Genomic DNA, 10141 nt, shown 5'->3' on the forward strand with positions numbered 1-10141 from the left:
CTGCCTTTTGAAATCTTCTGTTCAGCTCTTTAGCATCTTGAATTCTTCTTGTGCTTTGGCTTCTCTGCACTCCAGTGCAATGTTCAGAGTTTCTTCTGACATCCATTTTGGTCTTTTCTTCCTCTTCTGTCTTTGTAAAGAACGTTTGCACTCTTCTTGGATGTTCCCTTTGATATCCTCCCACAACTCATCTGCTATCAATAGCCAGTAAAAATCTTATGAATAACAATGAGGTATTATCTAATGATATCAGAAGATAGGCTTCTCAGGTTGGAAGTCACTTTAAACACAACTAGTCAATCTACCTTAATAATGTTGATGGGTAAAAGCTTTTAGGACTTCCATTTGCTGATTGAACTTTCTTTGTTGATGTGGTTTGTTTTAAAATGAGGTAAAATATCTGTAAACATCCATTAGGAATTGGAAGATGCAATATATGAGGCATGAATCTAGGAAAATGGGAATTTGTAAAAAATTACCTAGACATTAGTGAGCTGAATCAGACAGATATTGGCTATCTTGACTAAGTCAACCAAAAAGTCTATTCCAGGATAACAAATTGAAGAGGAATGAAGTTGCAGTCATCATCAGAAAGAACATTTCAAGACTTATCCTGACATAAAATGTTGACATATTGTTGTTGCTGTTATGTGCCTTTGAGTCAGAATCAACTGACCCTCCAGTGGGTTTTCAGAGACAGTAAAAGATTCTGACGGAGCTTGCCTATCCTTGTCTCCTGTAGATCAGCTAGTGGATTCAAATGTCTTCAGGACTGTTGCAGACCTGATTTAAGTCATGATATTCTACCCTTTAGCTCCCAAAGATTCACATCTTTCACGACATAGAACTCTATCACATCATCTTGAACCTTTAACTCTAAGTCCAAATTCCGTCTTGGAACAAAACAGCATTTTTGACCTAGAATATAAGCTATCTGTTGCTAAAATTCAGTAGTAGAATAGGCACAAAGTAGACATTCCTATTATACATAGAAGAAATTAGAGGGAAAGAAGGTATACTGGGAACCAGACACAGCAATAAGAAAACTTATATTATTTTTAAAGGTTGGGGGGAAAATCCCAAAACAATGCTCTGTTCTGTGAGACAACCTAGTCAAGGACCCTATTCTGTAGACCTCAAGGTCTTCAAGGTTCCTTGACAGTAGGCTTCCTCTCCGTCTTCCAAGACAAGTGAGAGAACTTGGTTCCTTTTGCTTTGGCGGCCCTAACCATAACATAACCGTAACCATAACCCAGACCCTGATGGGGTGGTATTAATAAGTCCAGAATTCTCTATATATGTATCAGTTATTATACAGTTATAAAACTGATATCAGTTTTCTTCAGCCTGCAAAACTAGTTACTTGGCCTTAGAATTCTTAATTTCTTTTCTTTCGTTATGTAAATTAGCTTAATCTGTCTGTTTACCAGGAGAAGGGATGCATGTCCTAGATCAGCAGTTACCTCTTTGAAGCTGTTTTCCCCAGTCATATGTAAATTGTAACTTAATCTGCCTGTTTACCAGGAAATAATTAATTCTTATCTTTCTAAAACCTGTTTTTCTCAGCTATATGTTAACTAGTTTACAGGTTGTCTGTTTATTGATATATGTGTGAATGTTTATTTTCAAATGTAGAAATTCTTTGATTTTACTAACCAAAGTGCATTGTTAAGTAGCTGTTGTCTCACCCTGGTATGAAAACCTAATAACTACTCCCAGACAGGGAGGCAGTCTTTGAGGTCAACTCGCTGTCCTCCCAGATCTGTAATAAAGTGTGTATGGATATTGTAATTCATTTGTCATATTGTCAATTTTCTATGAAAGATTTTGCATTCATTAACAACCCTAACCCTAACTTTAATCCTAACCCTAATCCTAATCCTTTTAGTCCAATTAGAGACTGAGCCTGTCCTCTCAGGCATAGCAGTCCTGATCCCACAGCTATGGGTAGTGTTCATATCTTGAGAGTAGCCTTTTATTCAAAAACGCAGTGACGAACCAACTCTTCAAAATTTAGGAAACTGTGACCCCGTCTTTAGGTGTCCCAGAAGCCGGAGTTGTAATCTGACCCACTGAGACTGAGGCAGCTCTGAGTCACATGTTCTTTGTCTTCTCAACTTCGTTTTCATAGTTCCTCGGTCTCCCACTCACTTTCTTGCCATGTTTCAGCAAGTGTTACAAAGCTCTTTAACACTCCTGATTAATCCCCACCAGTAAGGTTTGGTCTAAAGGTCTCTAGCTCTATGGGCTCACAAGCGTAAATCCACCAACAAATGCCCAGTGGCACTGAACTCTCCAAGAATGCATCCTACTTGAAAGCTCTCAACCAGCTCTCATTCTCTGGGCCTGTTCTTGCAACATCATCTTCTGATCTCCATTTCTACACTGATATCCTCTGCTGTGTTCTGCTGCTGTTCTTACTTGGACACTGTTTCTTATCATCAGTGCTATCTCCTATGTTAAAATTCTTCTTCTTTCCTTCTGACTCTTCATTATTGTTGTTCATGTGCACAATTTTTTCAACAATCTTTTCAAGGAAATCTGGAACTTCCCTGTTAAGCACTTTAAAACTCATAAAGACTCTACGGATGACCTAATACCAAAATCCGTTGACCTAATACCAAAATCCGTTAGAACAGCATCACATTCCTACTATTGGAATTCTGTTTTAGTGACCTTAGTAGCAGAGATACAAGTGAATTACTTGAAGAAACAATCATTTACTCTCTCAAAAAAGAGATTAGTAATCAAAATTTAGGGTGTCAGGTCTGGGGGTAAACTTTCTTTTTGTGTCTCTAGGAACTTCAAAGTGTGGGAACCTGGATCTAAAACATGCACTTAGCTCCCAAGACTGTTTTTTAATAGTACTGAGATTACCCCTCTATCTACTCATATTTTTTTTCCTTTTTATCTCTTCAAATATAAGAAGTCATACAAGTCACACTCCTGAAGCTCCCCTTATATAGGATTAGCGTTATGACTAAATTAAAGGTGTTGCATCCCATACTAATCCCCTAACATTGAATCAGAAGTGATGACATCATATCATACCATGGAGATGATTACATCATGATATAACTAACATATTGTATCATTGGTATTATGGCCAGGAAACACATATTTTGGGACAGCACAATTTGATTCATGATACATCTTCTCCCTCGCATAAGTTAGAGACCCTTAAAGTATAAAGAAAAGTCTTTAAAAAGGCTTCACTCATCTCTTTCTTTTATATACCCTCTTGTGTAGCACATTGCAGACTTGGTAGGTTGTAAATATACCTTTGGTTTAATGGTTTTCTCTGATAATAGCATTATATTTTTTTTGAAATGATGATATTAAGGTTTTAGCTATATTATTAAATTGGTCCCATATTATAGTCTTTGTCATGATTGAACAGTATCCAATGGTACTGCATCCTTCCAGTTGAGGCTTCTTTCTCAAAAGGCTATTAGGAATCAGGAACTCAGCTAGGAAATAAACTTATGGTATGCCTGATACATGCCATGGTCTTTGCAGTTAGTTGCTATGCTTTAGAAAGCTGGACAATGACTAAGGATGATAGAAGGCAAATTGACATTTTTGAGCTGTGTTGCTGGAGAAGAGTATTGAATATACCATGGACTGTTAGGAGAACAAACAAGTTCATCCTGGAGAGAGTGAAGCCAGGCTGCTCCTTGGAGGCAAGGATTCTGAAGCTTCATCTGACATACTTTGGACATGTTGCAAAACAGGATCAGTCCTTGGAGAGTGGTGTCATGCTTAGGCGGGTGGAGGGATAGCACAAGAGAGGAAGACCCTCAAAGAGGTGGATTGATTCAGTGACTGCGGTAATGAGGCTAGGTCTGTCAGAGACAATAAAATTGGTACAGGATAGAGTAAAGTTTAGGGCTGTTGTACATACAGGGTCACTATGAGTCATAGGTGACTTGATGGCACGTAAAAACAAGAAGTTGTACACAGCCATAGAGCTAAAAACTTTACCACCGTATCACTTCTTTAAAGTCCAAAAGTCTAAAGTTTGTCCTATGAGTTCACACCACCAAGAATCGAACCTGTTGCTGTGGGTTTAGTTCTGACCCACAGTGACCCCATGTGTTATGCAAGTGGACTGAGCTCCATTTGGTTTCGTTGGTTGAAATATTTACAGAAGCAGATCACCAGGCTTTTCTTCTGTGAAACCTCTACGTGAGATCAAATCATCAATTTTTAGGAGAGGAGATAGTCTCAAACAACTTGCACCATCAAGAGACCTCTTGTAAATTCGTGGAAGCATTTACTTCTCAGAAACAAATTCTCTTCTGTGTATTTAAGGCAGCAGACTCTTCTTAGCACTCCCTTGGGTCATCCTTCATGGGGCGATGTATAGAATGCGGGCAGGTGGGATTTAAATGAGTTAGAGAGATTGGTAAAAATACCTCTGGGGCCTACACTCTGCCGTCAGTGATAGTGGAAAACCATTATTCTTTATTTGTGCCTCAGTTTCTATTTATAAAGCAAGAAGGTTGAACTCTGTAAAATCTAATACATTTCAACCTTCATATTCCATGTTTAATCTTCCAGTCCCACACCAAGGATGCAATAGAAATGACAATTCCCCGGACATGTGCAGCAGCTCTCTGCATTAGCATCTATGCCTTCTCTGACTCTCTTAGAGCTACCTTGTCTTACACAAGATTTTAATCCTAATGTCCAACAAGGTCAAAAGAGAGTCAGCTTCTGAAATGAAAAGATTAATGTTGCCGTGGGTGGGAGAGAAACCAGAGGAAGATTGCTGCCCGAGCATGTGAATTCTATCTTGTAGGATCCCCCCCACCCCTTCACAGCAGATAAGGTTTATGGATTGCAATGAAGAGTGTGTCGCATTAAAATAAGTCTTTTTACAGTATTTTCCCATTTAAGCCTCACATGGGCGGCATGCTGGATTGGGCCCGGAAAGGCGGACTCACTAGTTTTTCAATTTAGTTTGTTAATAGCCTGCCTTTCATAAAAGCATCAGGCACAATCACACCAATCCCTAAATCAATAGGATGATGCAGCAATGCCTCACAGAAATGATATTTTTGAAATAAGTATATACCATTCAGCCAGGCCCGTTTGACATCAAATTTATATACTCAATAAGAAAGCACAATTAATGGTCCCGAACTGTATTTTCCTTCACCTATTTCACATTTCAAGAAGCACAGGATTTCTTAAGGAAAAAAAAATAATAATAAAAGAGGGAAAGAAAAAGAGCAAAAAAGCATTCCATTCATAAATGAAATGAAGGTATTAAAAAACAATGTGGGCTTGTCAGCGCCTCCCCACAACCTCTTCATCTTGCCTCCAATCTCATTTCTCTCTTTATTCCGTTTCTTACTCAGGTTTTACTCCTTTAGAAAATATTTCCTTGACAAACTCTATAAAATAGCACCTTCTTTCCTCTCTGTTTATTCTATCCTTCATAGCACATAATAGGGAGTAAACATCATTTATTTATTGAACAGTTCCTTTTCTAAAGAGTGTAAGCTTCATGGGGACAGTATCTTTGCCCATTTTATTAAACATATTTTCACAGATCTCCAGAAGAAAATGTTTCATTTTTAGAAAGCATCCTGAAGTGTTTCTTGAGTGAAGGAAGTATGAAATGAAGAATTCTACCTCTTCATCTTCAAGTTGCATTGAACATGAAGCTAGGTGAACATGTCCATCCAGAAGAATTGATGTCTTTGAGTTGTGGCACTGAAGAAGGGTATTAAACATTCCAAGGACTGTCACGATAACTAACAGTTTTGTCCTGCAAAGGGTAAAACCAAGTTGCTCCTTATAGGAAAAGATTTTGAAGCTGAGTCTCATGTACTTCAGGTATGTAACCAGGAGGGACCAGTCTATGGTGAAGGACGTCATGCTTGGAAGGATAGAGAGACAGTGCAGGAGAGGAAGACCCTGGAGGAGATGGGTTGACATAGTAACTCGTATAATGTGGATTGGGGGTGTGTCTGAGGCAGTAAGTTTGTCTCAAGATAGGACAGAGTTCACAACTACGGTACAGAGGGCTACGAGGAGCAGAAGACGAGATGACAAAAAACAACAACAACAACAATGGACATGAAAGGAGCCTTAGTGGCTCAGTGATTAACTACTCAACCGCTAACCTAAATGCAACCATCAGTTCTATGGGTGAAAGACCTGGCAATCTCCTATTAGAGTAAAAAAAATCTTTATGGGGGTCTTCTAGTAGGTCACATGGGGTCACTATGAACCAGGATTTACCGGACAGCATTTTACAATGGCAGCAATAGAGGATATACAGTTCTTCCACTTATTTTCTAAACTAATTAATCAGAAAAGATTTTTTTTTTAATGATGGATATGTGTGTGGGTGGCAGAAGGTGGTTGGAGGATATTATAAGAGGGACTGAGGAAAACAATATAAAACATCTTCGTCCTTCTCCTGTATAGTTTAAAAAACTATAATTCAAAATTATAGGAAAAAAAGAGTTATAATTGCCATGGCCTATATCTTAGTCAGGAGCTCCGGTAGCATAGTTCATAGGAAGTCATGCTGCTAACCACAGATGATGCCTTTCTGGTGGTCTCAATCCACCCGTGATTCTGCCTGACAAACATGGACAATTTTTTCCAGTGCAATTAGTAGCCTCTGAAAGGAGGGTTGGCTGTTAGTTGGCTCTGACATGACAGCATTGATTTTTATGAGTTTGGTATTTGTGTGTTTAGTATGCGTGGTGTGTGTGCATGTATGTGGGAAAATTGTCTATATTGTTATAAATAATAGGAGAAAGTATTGAATCCCTGAGTGACACAAGCAAGTAAACCCTCACTTACTAGCTGAAAGGTTGGCAGTTTGAACTCACCCAGAAAAGCCTTGGAAGACAGGTCTTGTGATCTGCTTCCAAAGGGATACACAACCTTAAAACCCCTATAGATCAGTTGATTTCTGGACACATGGGATCATCATGAATTAGAATTAACTTACCAGCAACCACAATGTTAAAATACGCTAATTGGAAATCTTACCTGACTCACATTTGCTGTTCTTGGTTTTTAAGTTTCTAGAGAGAATTTCATCATTGCCTTCACAGATTTTCTATCCTCCACTTGCTAAATAACACTTACATCCTTTTACTTCATTCTAACTGAAATGAAATTGAAGAAAAAGATTTTTCTGAGATCTTGTCATGAATAGTTAGAAAAATTTTCTTGATCTTTCAGGAAAGTAAATAAAAATGAAAGCTACATCTTTAACTATTCTCATTTGCTAAATTGTATTGTGTTGTATTCAATCCATGTTACTATACTACAGAATCAGTAAGTGTTATACTCAGGTTTTGTTTTTATAAATTCTGCACCATATTTATTAAGATGCAATCTCCAGCTGTACCTTAGGCAGAACTATCTTTCCAGGAGAAAATCTAGAGAATAATTTCAACATAAATGTTAGATGTCTATTATATGTATATTGTTAAAAAAAAAAAACTCAAGCTGATACAATATAAGCAATCATAATTGGACTCCAGCATTGCAATAAATCTAGTTTTAGTGATTTGACAGAAAGTAATCACTCCATTGTTGTTGTTGCTGTTAAGTGCCGTCTAGTCATAGATGACTCATAGCAACCTTAAGAACAGAAGACCTGAACACTTGTATAACTTTCATTCTTTCTCCATGTTCGTAGAGTTTCTAGAGGCAAACTATTTTGAAATTAGATACCACTCCTGCTTCCAAGTTTGTTTTAATCAGGGAGCTCCACCAAACACTGTTCACCATGGGTACCCATTATTACATTTGGCATATCAGTGTCACAGTGTTTAGCATCACAGCAACCATGAGTTACCTCTGTACAGCAAATAGACAGACCAGTGCTATACTGCTTAGAGGAATGTTTGACCAAACAATTAAAACCAGGCCTGAGGGCTATAGATTAAAATCACCTACCTTTGGCTTTGTAGCACAACTTTCTATCCACTAGGCCAACAGAGCTCTTTCACCGTCGTCGTTGTTGTTGTTGTTGTTGTTGTTGTTAAGTGCTGGCGAGTCGTAGATGACTCATATCACCTCTATGAGCAAAAGACTTAACACTTGTATAACTTTCTCATTATTCCTCTATAGAGGCTAACTGCTTCAGAATACTCTCCACCTGGATCCCAGACCCTTGCTGGTCAATAAATGCCTTTTAAAATAGGAGGCCGAATACAATCAACTTACAGCTAATGACCAGTAAGCAAGGCCCCAGATTCTCACCACGACCAGAAATCAAAACCTCTGTAGAGACAGAGTGCTTCAGCGTACTCCCCACCTGGACCCCAGACCCTTACTGGTGAATAAATGCCCTTTTAAATAGGAGGCCAGAAACAATCAGCTCACATCCAATGGCCAGTAAACAATGTTCCAGAATCTCACCAGAACCAGAAATCAAAACCTCTGTAGAGTTAGACTGCTTCAGGATACTTCCTATCTGGTAAATAAATAATCACTACATAGACAAAGAAAAGCTAGAATTTCAAGCTGGCTATGGAACAAGGCAAGAATTGCTGATTTTAGATGGATTGTGTCTGAAAATAGAGAATACCAATATGTTTATTTAATTATGTAAAGATTATCACCTGTGTGGATCATAACACACATGTATGGATAATATTAAGGAGAATTAAAATTTCAGAAAACTTAATCATGTTTATTCAAAACCATACATAGACCAAGGAATAGTCATTTAAACAGAAAAAGGGATACTGTTTGATTTAAAGTCAAGAAAGATATGCAGCATGATTATACTCTTTCTCCAGCTATTCAATTTGCATGCTGAGCAAATACTTTGAGAAGCTGGACTACATGAAGAAGGTGATATGAGAATTGTGTTACTGAATGCAAGGGGTTTCTTCCATAGTCAATTGCCAATAAGACAGACAGATTGCAATATCCATATGCACTTTATTACAGATCTGCGAAGACAGTGAGCTTCCATCAAAGACTGCCTCCTCATCTGGAAGTGGTCATTAGGCTTTTCTACCAGGGTGAGACAACAATGCACTTAACAATGCACTTTTGTTAGTAAAATCAAAGAATTTCTACATTTGGAAAAAACAAAACAAAACAAACAAACAAAAAAACCCCCAAAACCAAAAACCCACCAAACATTTACAAACATATACCAGTAAGCAGGCAACCTATAAACTATTTAACTGAGAAAAACAGGTTGCGAAAGATACAAGCCAATTCTGTGCTTCCTTTCCTGGTAAATAGGCAGATTAAGTTAAAATTCACATACTCAAATTGCTGATAGGATTCAAATCATATATTTTTTATGAGGTGAGAACTTGCATGGAGTGGTCATAGAGTTGCAAAGGATCCATCAGCTGAAAAAGGTTTCTGAAGATCCAAGTAACATCTTCAATTTAAGTTCTTTGGATTCTAACTTTTCTAAGATTAGAATAAACAAACCACAAAACAAACACATATTGGACAGAAGGCGGGTAGAGGGTAACACCTTTATAGGATAGCAGAGGAATAACTTCTAACTATAGGAAATCTGATGGACTTTCGTTGAAGAAAAGGGCCAGAGGATTGATCAATTGGATTGTGTGAAGAAAAATTGAGGAACTTCATGGGAAAGCACAAACCAGGCTGACCAAGTATTCAGGAGGCCATCATTCGAGCACTGAGCACAGAGGAGGGGAAGGAATTAATCTAAAAGAGAAGAGAGAATCCTTGAGGGGAATAAATGGAGACAAGCATCCATTTTTCTGGTCTCTGTTTCATTTCTCCACTTGTTGGGCCTTATCTCAGGAACCAAACCTGCCCTTTCCCATAGGGGAATGGACGAAAAACAGTATCAGTAAAGCCACATCCTTTCTTCTGTGGTGGTTATAAGGACTGTAAGAGAGGCAAGCATTGTGTAAAACGTAAAGGCAACATGTATGAAATTCTACTGGCCAATATCAATCCCTTCTATTTTGGTTTGAAGGCAAATCACGGTATTCCCTCTGGCTGGGTATTTTCATAAACACTTTTTCTTCATAGGTTCCTGCTTGGTCAATGTTTCTGGCCTCAAGTCTTTGATTGTAAATAATGAGTCATGTGCTTGGGACAGTAACTTTCAACTTCTGGACCATCACATCTTCATTTATGTGCTGCTATAATT

The 10141-nt window shown here is 38.1% G+C and overlaps 1 pseudogene; it reads right to left on the reverse strand.

Moving 5' to 3' along the window:
* LOC102864724 overlaps nt 1-10141 on the reverse strand; it is a 39715-nt pseudogene that overhangs the window by 23875 nt on the left and 5699 nt on the right.

The sequence above is a fragment of the Elephantulus edwardii genome, unplaced genomic scaffold, assembly GCF_000299155.1.
Source record: "Elephantulus edwardii isolate Elephantulus edwardi_28Jun2011 unplaced genomic scaffold, EleEdw1.0 scaffold00076, whole genome shotgun sequence".
Classification (NCBI taxonomy): domain Eukaryota; kingdom Metazoa; phylum Chordata; class Mammalia; order Macroscelidea; family Macroscelididae; genus Elephantulus; species Elephantulus edwardii.